This window comes from Phyllobates terribilis, unplaced genomic scaffold (assembly GCF_046119375.1).
Source record: "Phyllobates terribilis strain yellow unplaced genomic scaffold, ASM4611937v1 Scaffold_357__1_contigs__length_1953880, whole genome shotgun sequence".
Lineage (NCBI taxonomy): Eukaryota > Metazoa > Chordata > Amphibia > Anura > Dendrobatidae > Phyllobates > Phyllobates terribilis.
In genome coordinates, this window is record NW_027363117.1 from 718554 (window position 1) to 737107 (window position 18554).

The window sequence follows — 18554 nt, forward strand, 5'->3', positions numbered from 1 at the left end:
TCTGGGTCTTCTATCCTTGGATTACGATATCGGAGAGAGTGAGACACAGGACAAGATGTATGTGTCAGCAAGCTCTAAACTTTATTACAAAGCATAGGGTTTATATGCACCCTGAAGGCAGGAAACGGATTTACCATATATGGTTCGATTATACAATTTAACTATGTAAGCAAAAAAAGAAAACTAGTTTCTGTTCTCTTATGCCTTGAAACATTTTTAATTAGGCGTATCTGGCTAGGAAGGACACGTTATCTTCTTCCAAGGACACATTATTGATATAAGGAAGGAACATACAGCTGCTGTTGTTTTGACCTAAAATAACTGTCAGACTTATACAACATAGATGGGGTCTTTGAACTTTAAGGGGCCTCATCTTCTGCTATAACATTCCATCCTTTTGTTCCTTCATTTATCAATATGAATCTCTAAATTTTCTTTTAGTACAACACTGAATACACATTAGAAAAAGCTTAAAAACTAAATAAACTGCAAGACACATTAGCAAAACCTGAAAAATAGCTTGCACTATACCAGCCAACCACCCACCGATACCTTTAAACCAATTTGCGGGATTTAGAAAGGAAAAGGTGTTTGCCCACCAAGAATCCTGATTCTTGAGGTTGGCCTCATCATAAAGCTTCCTTAATTTTACAACGTCTTCTAACTTATGCTTCAGCGTCAGTACACTAGAATTGTCTATGTAATGGCAGCATGCAGGTCCTATTATCTGGCACATCCCTCCTTGTGCTGCTGTTAAATAATCTAGTACAAGGGTATGTTGGTTCTTGACAATAATCAATTGATTCTGTACTGCAAGAGATCCGTTAACTACTTCTAAAATATCCCAAATCTGATCATCAAGATAGTCTGTAGCTTCTACTAATTTATCCCACATTTGTGTCAACATAGGGTATATAAACAATGCACTGAAAAATTTGTTTACCCCTCCCATTTGAACTATATGGGGTCTCCCACTTGGTCTTTCTTTATTGTCTGCTGATTGCTTATGCAGTGTATGTTTTGGGATAGACAAAGGATCTAGCTGGTCTGGAGTAACAATATAAGTTGCGGGTGTCAATCTGGCTAAAGTACAAGTTCCTGTTACTCCTACTGGGAGCCACTTGAAAGCCTTGTCTCCACATACCCAATACATGGATGAGGGGAGATTCCATAATGCTGAATGTTGCAGTATTAAACGGTGAACTAAATCAACAAACTTAGAAACATTTGACATCATACACCACCCAGGCCCTTGACCTATAGGGGAACAATAGCCAGCATCAGGATTGCCACACGTAGGTGCACCTTTCTGATAACTTGAGCTTTCGTTACACTGTAGATTGCCAGGTATGATGGCACAGGTATCTTTTGTCCCATTTTTTTAAAATAGACATTATTCACCCAATTAGAAGTGTGTAGATATCTTTCCAACAGGGAAGGTTTAAAGGCATCACTGCTTCCTGAAGTGGCATTAAAACTTATTTTTAATCCTTGTTCAGGTATTTTCCCTAGATCAGTAATTTTTGTTTTGTTACGAGGTACCCACTCCCCTCCTTTAAATGCTATATACAACCTGGGAATTATTTGACCCGTCAGGTTCCCTTGCCACCACGGAAATTTTGTCCATCCTACTACGGGAATCCCAACAGTGGTATTCCAGTCTCTGTGTGGCATCATTGGCCCAAGTATCTGAACAGTTCACCCAAAAGTTTATCTCTTCCCATGAGACTGGAACAGCGAGAAAGGGTATGCTAGTGGACGTCACAGGGGCATGTGTACATATCCAGCAATTAGCAACGGTCTGGTTTTGCTCCTTTAGTCCATCGATTAGAGCAAGATGGTGTTTAATGAATCTATTGTCGTCTCCATCTGTGGTGCTCAACCTAGTCCATGCACCTGTGGTTGTAAGTATGCAGGTAAGTATAAACAATGTCATCATTCTTTGTCCGCTGGTTCTCCTAGTATCTTTTTGCAATGGGACGCGTGGATCCAGGTCTCTTTTCCCTCTAGCTTAACGGCTGTACTTGTGGTCAGCAGAACTTGAAAGGGTCCGTCAAACCGTGGATCTAGGCTTTTCCTCACGTGTCTTTTTATAACCACCCAGTCTCCAGGTTGCAGCGTATGGCTGCTAGAGTCTTGATCTGGATCTGGAAGAGAACTGAAGACATTATCATGTATTTGCTTAATCTTTTTGTGTAAAGCCCTCACGTAGGAACTTAGCACATGGTTGTTCATTTCTAATGCTTGCGGATAGAAACACCCTAGGCTGGGTACGTTGCCAAACAATATCTCATATGGAGAGAGTCCAGTCTTTTTATTAGGTGTGTATCTTACTGAAAACAGAGCAAGCGGTAAACAGTCTGGACATGGTTTTCCGGTCTCAGCCATGGCTTTCTGAATTTTTAATTTCAATGTCCCATTCAGTCTTTCCACTTTACCACTACTTTGTGGGTGATATGGGCTGTGGAATGCTTGTTGAATTCCTAGAGCTGACATGACTTCATTCATTATTTCACCTGTGAAGTGTGTACCTCTGTCACTCTCAATTACCTCTGGTACCCCATACCTGCAGACCACCTCCGCAAGCAGTTTCTTTGCGGTTGCCGCAGCCGTGGCTTTGGCAATCGGGAAAGCCTCTGGCCATCCTGAGAACAATTCAATACAGACCAACACATATTCCCATGATCCTGACTTTGGCAGCTGAATATAATCAATTTGCAGTCTCTGGAATGGATAGAGGGGCCAGGGGGTGTGTTTGGGTGGTGTTTTAACTACTCTACCCTGATTATGTGTAGCACATATCATGCACCCTTGTATCAGGCTTTCTATACAGGTGGAGAACCCTGGTGCCACCCAATGTTTCTGCATCACACTCATCACAGCCGTTTTAGATTGGTGTGTCGGCCCATGTAGTATCTGGGCAGCTGCTGGGTACAGTGCCCTTGGAAGGCATCGTCGTGTCCCTTTCCCCCATACCCCATTTGCTTCATTCAGGCATGCACCTTCCTTTAACCACTTATCAACCTCCTCCTTTTGAGCCTGAGCCTGCATTTGGGATAAGATGTCCTCCGACACAAAGGGGTTTTTAGGGGCACTTAACTGACATACTATTGGCCCTTGTTGCGGCTTACAGGCTGCTGTTTTTGCCGCTGCATCTGCCATCGCATTTCCTCTACTCACCTGGTCGGTGCGTCTGGTATGTGCTCTTACCTTTATGACGGCTACTTTTTTGGGTAGTTGTAGTGCATCAATTAACTGCTGGACCGCATCAGCATTCTTAATGGGGTGTCCTGCTGCCGTCAGGAAACCTCTTGACTTCCATATGGGACCAAAATTATGCGCTATACCGAATGCGTACCTATAATCCGTGTAAATGTTAACAATACTACCTTCTGCTAGTTTACAGGCCTCGGTTAGGGCCCTAACTTCGGCCTCTTGAGCCAACTGGTGTGGGAGCATTGGTTCTGCCTTGATTATTGCATTGAGGGAGACGACTGCATATCCAGTATGGAAAGTACCTGAATCATCCTGGTGACGGGATCCATCTACAAAAAATTCAAAATCTGCATTTTGTAATTCATGTTCAAATACAGTAGGTAAACCTGCCGTTTCTTGTGCCATCATTTGTACACAGTCATGAGGAACTTCCTCTCTTGGATCTTCCTTAAAAAGCACAGTACCTGACCCCTCCTTTAGATCTGAGAGAGGTAACAAAGTTGCTGGGTTCAAAGTAGTACACCTCTGTAAAGAAACATTGGGAGGCATTAACAGTGCACATTGTAACCTAAGATGACGTGCTGCTGAGAGGTGAGCGGGTTGCACTTGGTTCAATATAGTGTAGACATCATGAGGTGTTAGCACGGTGAGCGGATGATCTAGAACAATGTCTGCGGATTTATGGAGTAATAGTCCAACAGCATGCAGAGCACGTATGCAGGATGGTGCACCTCTGGCTACCGCATCTAATCTGCCACTAAAATAGGCAACAGGTCTCTGATTATCACCGTGTGTTTGAGTTAAAACTCCTGCTGCATGTCCAGCTTGTTCATGAAGGTACAGAGTAAATGGGAGCTCATAATTAGGGGTACCCAAAGCTGGAGCGGCCAGATTACGTTTTTTGAGAGAATAAAAACAGTCTATTGCCTCTGGTGTTAGTACAAAAGGTGTTGGAGTAAGACAGTCATAGAGGGGCTGCATCAAAATAGAGACGGCATGAATCCACTGTCTGCAATAGGAGACCAGTCCAAGAAAAGTTCTGAGGGCTGCAACATTGTTAGGGACGGTGAATGCCTGTACTGCTTGTTTGCGTGCATTAGTCAAATGGCGGGCTCCTGGTGTAATGCAATGTCCAAAAAAGGTGACTGAAGATTTACAAAACTGAAGCTTATCTTTCGATGCCTTGCAGCCAGCGTGATAGAGAAACAACATAAGCGATATAGTTGCACTATGACATTGTTTCCTAGAAGGGGCACAAATGAGCAGGTCATCAACATATTGCAAAACAACGATATGTGGTTCAGACCATCCCTCCAGTATTTCCTGCAGACTTGCAGTGTACATTGTGGGTGAATTCTGGGCACCCTGTGGCAACACTGTCCATGTATATTGACTACCCTGGAATGTGAAAGCAAACAAGTACTGGCAGTCAGGATGTAATGGTACACTGAAAAATGCATTTGCCAAATCGACCACTGAAAAACAAAGAGAGTTAGAAGGTATCTGTGACAGAAGAGTATGCGGGTTGGGCACAACTGGTGTTAGAAGTTCTGTGGCTTTGTTAACCAACCGAAAGTCATGGACCATTCTATATGTGGCTGGTTGTCCTGGCACGCTCTTTTTCTTTACTGGGAACAGGGGAGTGTTGCAAGGGGACTGGGTTTTGACTAGGACTCCCCTGTGTAGTAATTTTTGGACTTGCTGGGCTATGGCATTCTCCTGAGCCGAGCTAAGGGGATACTGCCTCTGTTGAGGTAAGATTGCTCCTGGTTTTAATTTTACCATTACTGGTTTAACTCTTAACCTACCAACATCTGTTTTGTCTGAGGCCCAAAAATCATGTGGCACAGCATGCTCCAATATCGGGGGAAACTCATTTGTCTCTTCTATACTGGCAATATCTAGTGACATAATTTTGCAAAGGGTACTTGGTTTTAAACCTGGGGTCATGGTGACAGTGCCATGGGGATGATATTCAATATGTGCTTGTAATTGGGACAACACATAATTTCCCAATAGATTACATTGGCCTCGGGGCGATACCATGAGCTGGCTATGTACAGTAGCTCCTTGAATTTGCAGGGGAATTTTCTTAGTGACAGAGAGCAGGACAGACGGGGAATTGAAGGGGGTGGCAATGACATGATGTGAAAAATCAGTGTCAGTGTATGGCCAATCACCCTGCGTAGTTACTGAATTGTCGGCCCCCGTATCTACTTGGAAATCGATTTCATGTCCCCCTGGTAGGTTCACCTGCACTATACAACTGGGAGTTGGGGGTAAGGAGATGAGGGGGTTCATGTGCAAGCTACCCTTATCCTATGGGGGTGTTGTTTGGTCAGCTGGAGGACCTGTACTCTGAGCATTTGGATACGGGTTGGTCCTACAGTCCTTTCTAAAATGTCCTGGCTTTTTACATCCGTAACATAGTCTCTGTCCCCCTCCTGCAGTCCGTCCTTTGTCTCTGTTATTTCTAGGGGCAGTCTCTACCATGTGTACTCTGGCAGCTCTCTTTGCCTGCGCTATGTCATGCTGTGCCCCCTGGGCTATTCTAGCCAAATCCTCTGCTTTCACTGATCTCCAGTCTGGTCTACTTGCTTTTACTTTCTCTGCAATCTCCTTCTTTAGTCCATTCATGAAAGCACTTGCTAATACCCTCTCACTAGTCCTATTCCCGGGGTTGAACCCCATTTCTGACCAGGTTTTCTTTAGTGCATAGAAATAATCCTTAGGATCTTCCTCCTTCCCCTGCACTCTATCTTCTAGTGTAACTTGCTTTTCTGCTTGCCTGTCTTTACATGCTTTTACCAACGCTTTTACGTACAGAACCCCGGCTGCTGCATCATTAGCCTCTGCTACATCAGGGCTCTTTCTACTGTCATATTGTTTATAAGTTTCGTCCGTCAGTCTGTCATACCGAGCTTCATCTGCCAATTTCCCCTCAATTACCCCTTGCAGATCTATTCTAGTGGCATGGTACGTATCCTGTATGGTGGTGATCATTCTAGCGAAACCCATGGGGGACTGGGATGGGTCTGGCAGTTGGGAGATCAACGCCAACTGCTCTGAAGGACTCCATGGTCTATACATTAACATTGTGCGAGCTTCCTGACCTGGAACAACTGCGTCCCCCCCGCTGCTGCTGCTGCTGCTCCCGGTGCTCCTGGCACAACTACCGTCCTCATTGGGAATAGACTAGCTGGGTGGGGTCTTGGTCCTCCGCATGCCACACAGATGTCAACTGTCAAGTAGTTCTGCTGTCCACATCTGGGGCAAACCCAACAATTGGGTTCCTGAGAATTCTAGTACTGGGGTGGGGGTGACGTCGGGGGCGGGCAGGGAGGAAAATCTGGCATTCCGGTTTTTGTCAGTCTGTAACATCCGTCTCCTAATTCTTCAATCTTTCCTTCAAAATAAGCGCATGCATTCATCCATACATCCACTGTCTCTAACAGACCTTTATCTTTCAGCCATCCATGATTGGAGTTAAAGAAGGATTTCCATTTCTCTCCATTCATCTCTCCATTTTCATTCATTCCCGCTTTACACAATATTTTGTCAATACCAATCAGTGCCTGTTTCCCTTCTCTGCGTACCACTAAGTCTTTGGCAGTAATGCCTTCCTTGGCATTTTGGTTCCCCATTCTTTCGGTTCTCCTCACTTAGAGTAGACTCCTCAGTCACTTAGACAATGGTCACTTAGACAATGGGCCACAAAGGTTTCTGAACCATTCCACTACTTGCCCTCCAGGACTTATACGCCAACCAGAAAAACAGACCAAAAACACTGATCCCGAGACACACCCACAACATAATCATCGGATCCATACTTTCATTCTTAAGTTTTCCAAAGGATAGAAGGCAGGACTGACAATTTATCTGAGGGATTCTACTGGTTCAAAGGGACCTGAGCCAGACAACAATCTGTGAATTACCTGGGGAGCCGACCGCTCGGGGGTGAGGGAGTCTCTTCTATGTAGTGATATAATTAGGTAGAATATAACAGTTATTCTTACCTCAGCGCTGTATATATCACCAACAGAGAGCTTCACTCGTCCCACGTCTCGGACCGGTTGAGCACCCCTGGGTAGATTAACTCAAGGTCCCTGTTCAGGCGCCAGCTGACGTCACTGCATTCTGGGTCTTCTATCCTTGGATTACGATATCGGAGAGAGTGAGACACAGGACAAGATGTATGTGTCAGCAAGCTCTAAACTTTATTACAAAGCGTAGGGTTTATATGCACCCAGAAGGCAGGAAATGGATTTACCATATATGGTTCGATTATACAATTTAACTATGTAAGCAAAAAAAGAAAACTAGTTTCTGTTCTCTTATGCCTTCAAACATTTTTAATTAGGCGTATCTGGCTAGGAAGGATAACTTATCTTCTTCCAAGGACACATTATTGATATAAGGAAGGAACATACAGCTGCTGTTGTTTTGACCTAAAATAACTGTCAGACTTATACAGCATAGATGGGGTCTTTGAACTTTAAGGGGCCTCATCTTCTGCTATAACAGTCCCAACGCTGACGAAATTGCTCATCATACCGTAACCATCCCTGCCCACCATACACCCTATAAGCCTCACCTATAGTATCCATAAAACAAAAAAGTGCTGAACAATTTTCTGGTGCCTTTTCCCCAATAACACTGGCCAAAATCGCAGATGCCAGTAACCAATTAGAGAAGGTACGCGGAATTAATCGGTACCTTCTCTTTTCCTCATCCTCTTTCTTTGAGTCATCTTTTTTCAGCCTATCCAAATTAAAGCACTCAACTGGTAACAGAGAAAAAATGTCCACATATTCAATTTTCCATATTTTTTCTCTAACTTCCTGTTTTAAGTGTGCCCCCAGTGGCCCCTCAAAACACATGTGCACTTCGCCCTTTGCTGAATCATCAAGCCTAATTGTGTCATCTGTCTTAGCACCCCCCCAAAGGCACTGAAATTGTAGCAGTGCCTCCATCATTAATTTCCGCAGCCTCTCCTAATCGTGATGATGACACACCTGAACCAGTGCCACCCAAAGCCGTTCCCGAAGTACCTGCCCCCAATCATGAACTTGGTGCGGATGCTAACACCCCCAAGCCTGTGCCCCCTAAAGCTGAACTATAATTGCTTGCTCCCCCACTTAAACCTAAACCTGGAACGCCTACCCATGCTGCTGAAGGTGAAGCCACACTATTAATACCCCCAGGTATGAGTACCGCCACCAATTCTTTTAGCCCCTGTAATAACAAGTTAACACCACCGCCAACGCCACCCTGGCTAACCCCTGACCCAAATCCCCCATACATATCCCTTAACTCACTATTTACAGGTAGCGGAGGACTATTGAAAAAATGTTGTGTGTTCTCACCTAGCTGCCTGAGTGCTGAGTCCCCAGCAGCTGTGGTCCTCCATCCAATGGAGGTGCAGGACTTCTTGCAGCTCCGTCCGAGATTGGGATGAAGGGCGCAGAGCCAGCCGAATGCTGCCCACCTCTATCGGTGGGCTGGGGCTGGTATCCTAAGGGGACAGTGGAGGGGGCAAGGCTAGCGGTATGCTGCCCACTTAAAATTGTGCTTTGCAGCGCCGCCAGGCTAAGCAAAGGGGGCAATGATGGAGCGCTGTAGTGACGGGGGCGGGGCCAGCTGTGTACCGGCCGTCACAGGGATTACTCTGCGCAACCACCAGGCTGTGGCCTTGCGCTGCTGCAGCCGAAGTGAGGCTGTTGGGGGCGGGGCCGGCCGGCTGCCGCCCACTCTCTTCCCGGCTCCGAGAGGCCCCGGACTGGGACCTCCGTTCTCTTCCAGCTCTGTACAGGCCGCTGCACTCACCTTGCCGAGCTGGTCTTTGCGGCTCCCCAGAACCCGCCGCTCCAACTCCGGTGCCCGATGACGTGTTTGGTGTTGAGAGGGAGGCCGACTCCTCCCCCTGCTGTAGGCCCCGCCGCATAGCTGGATTCCTCCCAGACCTGGTGCGGCGGGAGGCAGCAAGCCGGCCTGCAGCCCTGGCTGGAGGGTCCCTGGAGGGGCTCCTAATGCGGCGTTGGACCCTGGGGGTAACTTCTGGGCTCAGGCGCGCCGGAGGCCTAGTCCTCCGCGGCTGTCTAACCGCAAGGGGGGACTGGACATTGTCAGCCCCATCCCCCTGGAGCAGGCTCTGTACTGCTGCCTGCAGGCCATCTGGACCCAGGACCCCTGCTGCATTCCTAAGCTGCTGGAGTACAGCTTCCATCTTGCCCAGTAAGAGGAAAAAATATATATATTTTTTCTGGGGATATTGCTCTTCTCAGTAGGGCAACCTAAAATGGCTGCCTGTCCTTCCTGGTTAGGACTTTATAAGGTCTCCACCTTACCCCTCCAAAACTCTCCTCCCACCAATTCAGTCCCACCAATCCCTATGTCCCAACTCATCCACATACTTCTTTTAACCCTACCTGCACCTCAGTACATATCCTTAACTTAATTCCCGGCTTAAACCCTGTCATGCCAGCCTCCCTTTAATGGCAGAGCCCAGTACGGCCTTACTGAACTCACGGCCGTGTGCTCTGCTGCTATGGATGCAACACCCCTGCACTCAAGTAGTTACAGTACAGCCAAAACCTGAATGCCAGATCAGATCTGATAAGTGTGTAAGGAAGTCTCTGTATAGTAATGTTGGAAAGAAAGGGCTTATTCACATTTTTGTTTTTGTACCAGGTGTGCGGTCTATTTTTTTCCCCGCCCCTTATATTCTACTAGCTATTGACCCCGTTCTATGCTCGGGTGGCAAACATTTTTATTGGTATATGCTCCCCCATCCTGTTATCTGCAGCCCCCATGCTGTTATGTGCCACTCCCATGCTGTTATGTGCCGCCCCCCTCCAGTTAATAAGTGGGATTTCTTGCCTTATAAATGGGGTTGGGACCATCAGTTGTGTTGTGCAGAAGTCAGGTGGATACACAGCTGATAGTCCTACTGAATAGACTGTTAGAATTTGTATTATGGCAAGAAAAAAGCAGCTAAGTAAAGAAAAATGAGTGGCCATCATTACTTTAAGAAATGAAGGTCAGTCAGGAATTGGGAAAACTTTGAATGTGTCCCCAAGTGCAGTTGCAAAAACCATCAAGCGCTACAAAGAAACTGGCTCACATGAGGACCGCCCCAGGAAAGGAAGACCAAGAGTCACCTCTGCTTCTGAGGATAAGTTTATCCGAGTCACCAGCCTCAGAAATCGCAGGTTAACAGTAACTCAGATTAGAGACCAGGTCAATGCCACACAGAGTTCTAGCAGCAGACACATCTCTACAACAACTGTTAAGAGGAGACTTTGTGCAGCAGGCCTTCATGGTAAAATAGCTGCTAGGAAACCACTGCTAAGGACAGGCAACAAGCAGAAGAGACTTGTTTGGGCTAAACAACACAAGGAATGGACATTAGACCAGTGGAAATCTGTGCTTTGGTCTGATGAGTCCAAATTTGAGATCTTTGGTTCCAACCACCATGTATTTGTGCGACACAGAAAAGGTGAACGGATGGACTCTACATGCCTGGTTCCCACCGTGAAGCGTGGAGGAGGAGGTGTGATGGTGTGGGGGTGCTTTGCTGGTGACACTGTTGGGGATTTATTCAAAATTGAAGGCATACTGAACCAGCATGGCTACCACAGCATCTTGCAGCGGCATGCTATTCCATCCGGTTTGCGTTTAGTTGGACCATCATTTATTTTTCAACAGGACAATGACCCCAAACACACCTCCAGGCTGTGTAAGGGCTATTTGACCAAGTGAGAGAGTGATGGGGTGCTACACCAGATGACCTGGCCTCCACAGTCACCAGACCTGAACCCAATCGAGATGGTTTGGGGTGAGCTGGACCGCAGAGTGAAGGCAAAAGGGCAAACAAGTGCTAAGCATCTCTGGGAACTCCTTCAAGATTGTTGGAAGACCATTTCCGGTGACTACCTCTTGAAGCTCATCAAGAGAATGCCAAGAGTATGCAAAGCAGTCATCAAAGCAAAAGGTGGCTACTTTGAAGAACCTAGAATATAAGACATATTTTCAGTTGTTTCTCACTTTTTTGTTAAGTATATAATTACACATGTGTTAATTCATAGTTTTGATGTCTTCGGTGTGAATGTACAATTTTCATAGTCATGAAAATACGGAAAAATCTTTAAATGAGAAGCTGTGTCCAAACTTTTGGTCTGTACTGTATGGCGCCAGAACTCGCAGTATGCATTCAGTGTTTACGCATACAGTCATGGCCAAAAGTTTTGAGAATGACACCAAAATTATATTTTCACATGATCTGCTGGCCTCTGGTTTTTATTAGTGTTTGTCTGATGTTTATATCACATACAGAAATATAATTGCAATCATATTATGAGTACCAATAGGTTATATTGACAGTAAGAATGAGTTAATGCAGCAAGTCAATATTTGCAGTGTTGCCCCTTCTTCTTCAAGACCTCTGTAATTCTCCCTGGCATGCTCTCAATCAACTTTTGGACCAAATCCTGACTGATAGCAGTCCATTCTTGCATAATCAATGCTTGCATTTTGCCAGAATTTGTTGGTTTTTGTTTGTCCACCCGTCTCTTGATGATTGACCACAAGTTCTCAATGGGATTAAGATCTGGGGAGTTTCCAGGCTATGGACCCAAAATCTCTATGTTTTGTTCCATGAGCCATTTAGTTATCACCTTTGCTTTATGGCAAGGTGCTCCATCATGCTGGAAAAAGCATTGTTGGGCGCCAAACTGCTCTTGGACGGTTGGGAGAAGTTGCTCTTGGAGGACATTCTGGTACCATTCTTTATTCATGGCTGTGTTTTTAGGCAAGACTGTGAGTGAGCCGATTCCCTTGGCTGAGAAGCAACCCCACACATGAATGGTTTCAGGATGCTTTACAGGTGGCATGAGACAAGACTGGTGGTAGCGCTCACCTCTTCTTCTCCGAATAAGGTGTTTTCCAGATGTCCCAAACAATCAAAAAGGGGATTCATCAGAGAAAATGACTTTGCCCCAGTCCTCAGCAGTCCACTCCCTGTACCTTTTGCAGAATATCAGTCGGTCCCTGGTGTTTTTTCTGGAGAGAAGTGGCTTCTTTGCTGCCCTCCTTGAAACCAGCCCTTGCTCAAAGAGTCTCCGCCTCACAGTGCGTGCAGAAGCACTCACACCAGCCTGCTGCCATTCCTGAGCAAGCTCGGCACTGCTGGTAGTCCGATCCCGCAGCTGAAACAGTTTTAAGATACGGTCCTGGCGCTTGCTGGTCTTTCTTGGGTGCCCTGGAGCCTTTTTGACAACAATGGAAGCTCTCTCCTTGAAGTTCTTGATGATGCGATAGATTGTTGACGGAGGTGCAATCTTTGTAGCTGCGATACTCTTCCCTGTTAGGCCATTTTTGTGCAGTGCAATGATGGCTGCACATGTTTCTTTAGAGATAACCATGGTTAACTGAAGAGAAACAATGATACCAAGAACCAGCCTCTTTTTAAAGTGTCCAGTGATGTCATTCTTACTTAATCATGACTGATTGATCACCAGCCCTGTCCTCATCAACACCCACACCTGTGTTAATGGATCAATCACTAAAACGATGTTAGCTGCTCCTTTTAAGGCAGGACTGAAATGATGTTGAAATGTGTTTTGGGCGTTAAAGTTCATTTACTGGGCAAATATTGACTTTGCAAGTACAGTAATTGCTGTTAAGCTGATCACTCTTTGACATTCAGGAGTATATGCAAATTGCCATTACAAAAAATGAAGCAGTAAACTTTGGAAAAATTACTATTTGTCACATTCTCAATACTTTTGGCCATGACTGTACTCCGATCTCTGGCGCCATATACTTCTCTTACCTGTAACGGCTGGATGCGTTCTTCTCTCTGGAGCCAGACTGCGCAGGCGTGTCGCGCTTGTGCAGTCTATAGATGCTTCGGACAGAAGGACACATCCCTGGTTATATTATAGATGTCCCCTGATTCAATTAATATCCCCCATCCTGGTATATGGCACCCCTCCATCCCGGTATGCATGGCACCCCTCCATCCCGGTATGCATTGCACCCCTGATCCCCATCCTGATATGCAAGGCACCCCTCATCCTTATATGGAAGGCTCCCATCATACTTATCTTGGTATACAAGGCCTCCCTCATCCCTATCCTCATATGCATGGCACCCTCATCCATGCATGGATATCCTCGTATGCATGGCACCCCATTTCCTGGTATGCATGGGACCCCTCATCCCCAATCCTGGTATGCATGGCACCCCTCACCCACAATCCTGATATGCATGGCACCTCTCATCCCCTATCCTGGTATGCATGGCACCCCTCATCCTCTATCCTGGTATGCATGGCACCCCTCATCCCCTATCCTGGTATGCATGGCACCCCTCATCCCCTATCCTTGTATGCATGGCACCCCTCATCCATATCCTGGTATGCATGGCACCCCTCATCCCCAATCCTGGTATGCTTGGCACCCCTCATCCTTATCCTGGTATGCATGGCACACCTTATCCCCTATCTTGGTATGCATGGCACCCTTCATCCCCTATCCTGGTATGCATGGCACCCCTCATCCTTATCCTGGTATGCATGGCACCCCTCATCCCCTATGTTTTTTATGCATGGCACCCCTCATCCCCTATCATGGTATGCATGGCACCCCTCATCCCCTATCTTGGTATGCATGGCACCCCCTCATCCCCTATCCTGGTATGCATGGCACCCCACATCCTTATCCTGGTGTGCATGGCACCCCTCACTCTTATCTTGATATGCATGGCACCCCTCATCCCCAATCCTGGTATGCATGGCACCCCTCATCCCCAATCCTGGTATGCATGGTCCTTCCTCCGTTTCCTGGTATGCATGGCCCCTCATCCCTATCCTGGTATGCATGGTACCCCTCATCCCCAATCCTTGTATGCATGGTACCCCTCATCCCCAATTCTTGTATGCATGGTACCTCCTCCTCCCCAATCCCGGTATGCATGGTACCCCCTCATCCCCAATCCTTGTATGCATGGTACCCCTCATCCCCAATCCTTGTATGCATGGTACCTCCTCATCCCCAATCCTGGTATGCATGGTACCCCCTCATCCCCAATCCTGATATGCATAGTACCCCCTCATCCCCAGTCCTGGTATGCATGGTACCCCCATTGTACCCCCTCATCCACCATCCTGGTATGCATGGTACTCCCTCATCCCCAATCCTGGTATGCATGGCGTCCCTTTTCCTGGTATGCATGGCACCCCTCTTCCCTATTCTGGTATGCATGGCACCCCTCATCCTTATCCTGGTATGTATGGCCCCCTCATCCCTATCCTGGTATGTATGGTCCCTCATCCGTATCCTGGTATGCAATATACCCCTCATCCCCAATCCTTGTATGCATGGTACCCGCTCATCCCCAATCCTGGTATGCATGTTACCCCCTTATCCCAATCCTGGTATGCAAGGCCTCCCTCATCCCTATCATCGTATGCATGGCACCCCTCATCCATATCCTGGTATGCATGGCACCCCATTTTCTGGTATCCATGGCACCCTTCATCCCCAATCCTGGTATGCATGGAATCCCTCATCATTATCCTGGTATGCATGGCACCCCTCATCTCCTATCTTGGTATGCATGGCACCCCTCATCCCCTATCCTGGTATGCATTGCACCCCTCATCCCCTATCCGCATTGCACCCCTCATCCCCTATCCTGGTATGCATGGCACCCCTCATCTCCAATCCTGGTATGCATGGCACCCCTCATCCCCAATCCTGGTATGCATGGCACCCCTCATCCCCTATCCTGGTATGCATGGCACCCCTCATCCTGTTAAATATTAATTATGGATATTCATTTTATTCTTAATTCTGAATTGTGTACCATACAGATTGCATCAGCCATCGTTTCTAGTTGACAAGCACTATTTGTGTGTGTATTTTTAGTTCACTACCATATACAAAATAACAGGGCCTATAAAAGCCCATGTTAGAGACAGGGGGGGTGGCTTGCCATTCCACAGGACACAGAAGGAGGATCTGTGTGTAAACCAGCTGCTGATGTAGGCCCAAGGAAACACGTTCTTTACCCGAACACATGGTGTCATGCGGACACACGTGCTGGACACAGCCAGGATCCCAGGAAAAGATGGGTGAATCTCAACTATTAAGCTAATTATGGACAAATGGACAATTACTCTGTAACTATATAATTGTTTTATGTACCTATTGCAATAATTCTTTTTAATGGACAATCCAAGAATAAATCGATACATTTTTTTATATAAGAATATCGTGATATTGATATTTTGAGAAGTCCTCGATAGAGAAAAATATACAGAAAGAAGTATTATTTTACGCATCCCCTATCCTGGTATGCATGGCACCCCTCATCCCTTATCCTGGTATGCATGGCACCCCTCATCCCCTATCCTGGTATGCATGGCACCCCTCATCCCCTATCCTGGTATGCATGGCACCCCTCATCCCCTATCCTGGTATGCATGGCACCCCTCATCTCCTATCCTGGTATGCATGGCACCCCTCATCCTTATCCTGGTATGCATGGCACCCCTCATCCCCATTCCTGGTATGCATGGCACCCCTCATCCACTATCTTGGTATGCATGACACCCCTCATCCCTTATCCTGGTATGCATGGCACCCCTCATCCTTATCCTGGTATGCATGGCACCACTCATCCCCAATCCTGGTATGCATGGCACCCCTCATCCCCAATCCTGGTATGCATGGTACCCCTCATCCCCTATCTTGGTATGCATGGCACCCCTCATCCCCTATCTTGGTATGCATGGCACCCACTCATCCCCAATCCTGGTATGCACGGTACCCCTTCATCCCTATCCTAGTATGTATGGCCTCTCATTCGTATCCTGATATGTATGGTACCACTCATCCCCAATCCTGGTATGCATGGTAACCCCTCTTCCCCAATCCTGGTATGCATGGCACCCCTTTTGCTGGTATGCATGGCACCCCTCTTCCCCTATCCTAGTATGTAAGCCCCCCTCATCCCTAATTCTGGTATGCATGGCACTCCCCATCCTTATCCTTGTATCTATGGCACCCCTCATCCCTAATCCTGGTATGCATGGCACCCCCTCATCCCCAATCCTGGTATGCATGGTACCCCCTCATCCCTAATCCTGGTATGCATGGCACCCCTCATCCCTATCCTGTTATGCATGGTACTCACTCATCCCTATCCGGTATGCATGATACCCCCTCATCCCTATTCCTGGTATGCATGGTACCCTCTCATCCCTAATCCAAGTATGCATACCTCCTCATCCCTATCCTGGTATGTATGGCACCCCTCCTCCCTATCCTGGTATGTATGGCACCCCTCCTCCCTATCCTGGTATGTATGGCACCCCTCATACCTATCCTGGTATGTATGGCACCCTTATCCCTATCCTGGTATGTATGGCCCCCCTCATCCCCCAATCCTGGTATGCATTGTACCCCTCATCCCCTATCCTGGTATGCATGGCCCCTCAACCCTATCCTGGTATGTATGGCCCCCCCCTCATCCATAACCTTATATGCATGGTACACCCTCATCCCCAATCCTGGTATGCATGGTACCCCTCATCCCCTATCCTGGTATGCATGGCCCCTCATCCCTTATCCTGGTATGCATGGCCACTCAACCCTATCCTGGTATGTATGGCCCCCCTCATCCATATCCTGATATGCATGGTACACCCTCATCCCCAATCCTGGTATGCATGGTACACCCTCATCCCCAATCCTGGTATGCATTGTACACCCTCATCCCCAATCCTGGTATGCATGGTACACCCTCATCCCCAATCCTGGTATGCATGGTACACCCTCATCCCCATCACGCTGCACACAAAAAAAAACAACAACACACTTTTACTCACCTTTCTTCCCTGTGCTCCAGCGCTGCGTCCCGTTCTGCCGGAGGCTGGGGGAGGAGTGTGGCACCGATGTATGCACGTGCTCATACCGCGCTGTCCGGCGCCATTTTGTTGAAGACACACCGAAAATGGATGAATAGTGCGCCATGCGCATGCGCTGATTCCAATGCCACATTCCGCCTCCGGCCTGAACAGAGGCGCCGCGGCAACGCTCCTCCCAGCCAAGTAAGTATGTCCTTATGGTGCCAGAGATTGCGGTATGCGTTCAATGACTACACATACCGCGGCACCTCTTACCTGTAATGGCTGGATGCGGTCTTCTGTCTGGAGCCAGACTGCGCAAGTGCGTCACGCATGCGCAGTCTATAGAGGCTTTAGACAGAGGGACGCTTGTAGCGTTATATTATAGATGGAGCTAGTAACATGTCAGCTTTGGGGTGAATTGTGGACCAAACTCACCCATTGACTGAAATATATTTACATAGTTATATAGGTTTAAAAAAGACTTAAGTCGATCAAGTTCAACCTTTCTCCATCAATAATACATTTTCTGCCACTAAATTATTTATAACCCACAATGTTACATGTACTGAGGAAAGTATCCTGTCCTTGTACTAAAACTGTTATAGAGTCTGCCATTGCTAGCTCTTGTGGTCAGGCACTCCGCAGTCTGGTTGCTGTAACTTTAAAGAACCCTTTCCTGTTTAGCCGCCGGAATCACTTTTCTTCCACCCGTAATAAGTGCCCCCTGGCCCTTAGTATGGAAGAATGTCATCTGCCAATCCTTTGTATTGATCACTCATGTATTTATACATGTAAATCAGATCTCCTCTGAGATGTCTTTTTTCTAAGCTAAACAAGCCCAACTTTTACAACCTCTCATCATATGAAAGGCCTTCCATCCCATATAATAATCTACTTGCCGCTTTTGAACTGACTCTAACTTCTAAATATCCTTAAAATGTGGAACCCAAAACTGGATCCTGTATTCTAGATGTGACCTCACAAATGATTTATCGAGGGTGTGGCAAGATGACTCACTTGGCCGCTTTCAGAAGTAGACTCAGGAACCCTGAGCCCTGCAGCTCCAGCAAAATAAACATGGCCTTTCTTGCAAGACAACAAAACAAAAGATAAACAATAGCATAGTCCATATGTGTGTGTGTGGTTCGCCCACACCGGTTATAGTCCTTCAGCTCCTTCCTGAGCTATGGCTGTCTAGTTTGGAGACCTTGCCTCTCCAAACACAACAACAGAAAAAAAATGGAAACTGAGCATTTAAACCTTGGTCAGCCACATCGTGAGGTGGAGGTATGGGGAATGACTTCCCTCCCATCTCTATGTCATTCCCATAAAACCACACCCTTTAAGTGAGTTAACCCCCAGCATATAATATGCTGGCATAAAGTTGATTGGTTTCAGTTCACACAGGCTAGCAACCTGTGCG

General features: G+C 46.9%; 1 pseudogene; it reads left to right on the forward strand.

The window, feature by feature from the left end:
* The first annotated feature begins 8222 nt into the window (after window positions 1-8222).
* LOC141222271 (protein MMS22-like) overlaps window positions 8223-18554 on the forward strand; it is a 76346-nt pseudogene continuing 66014 nt past the window's right edge.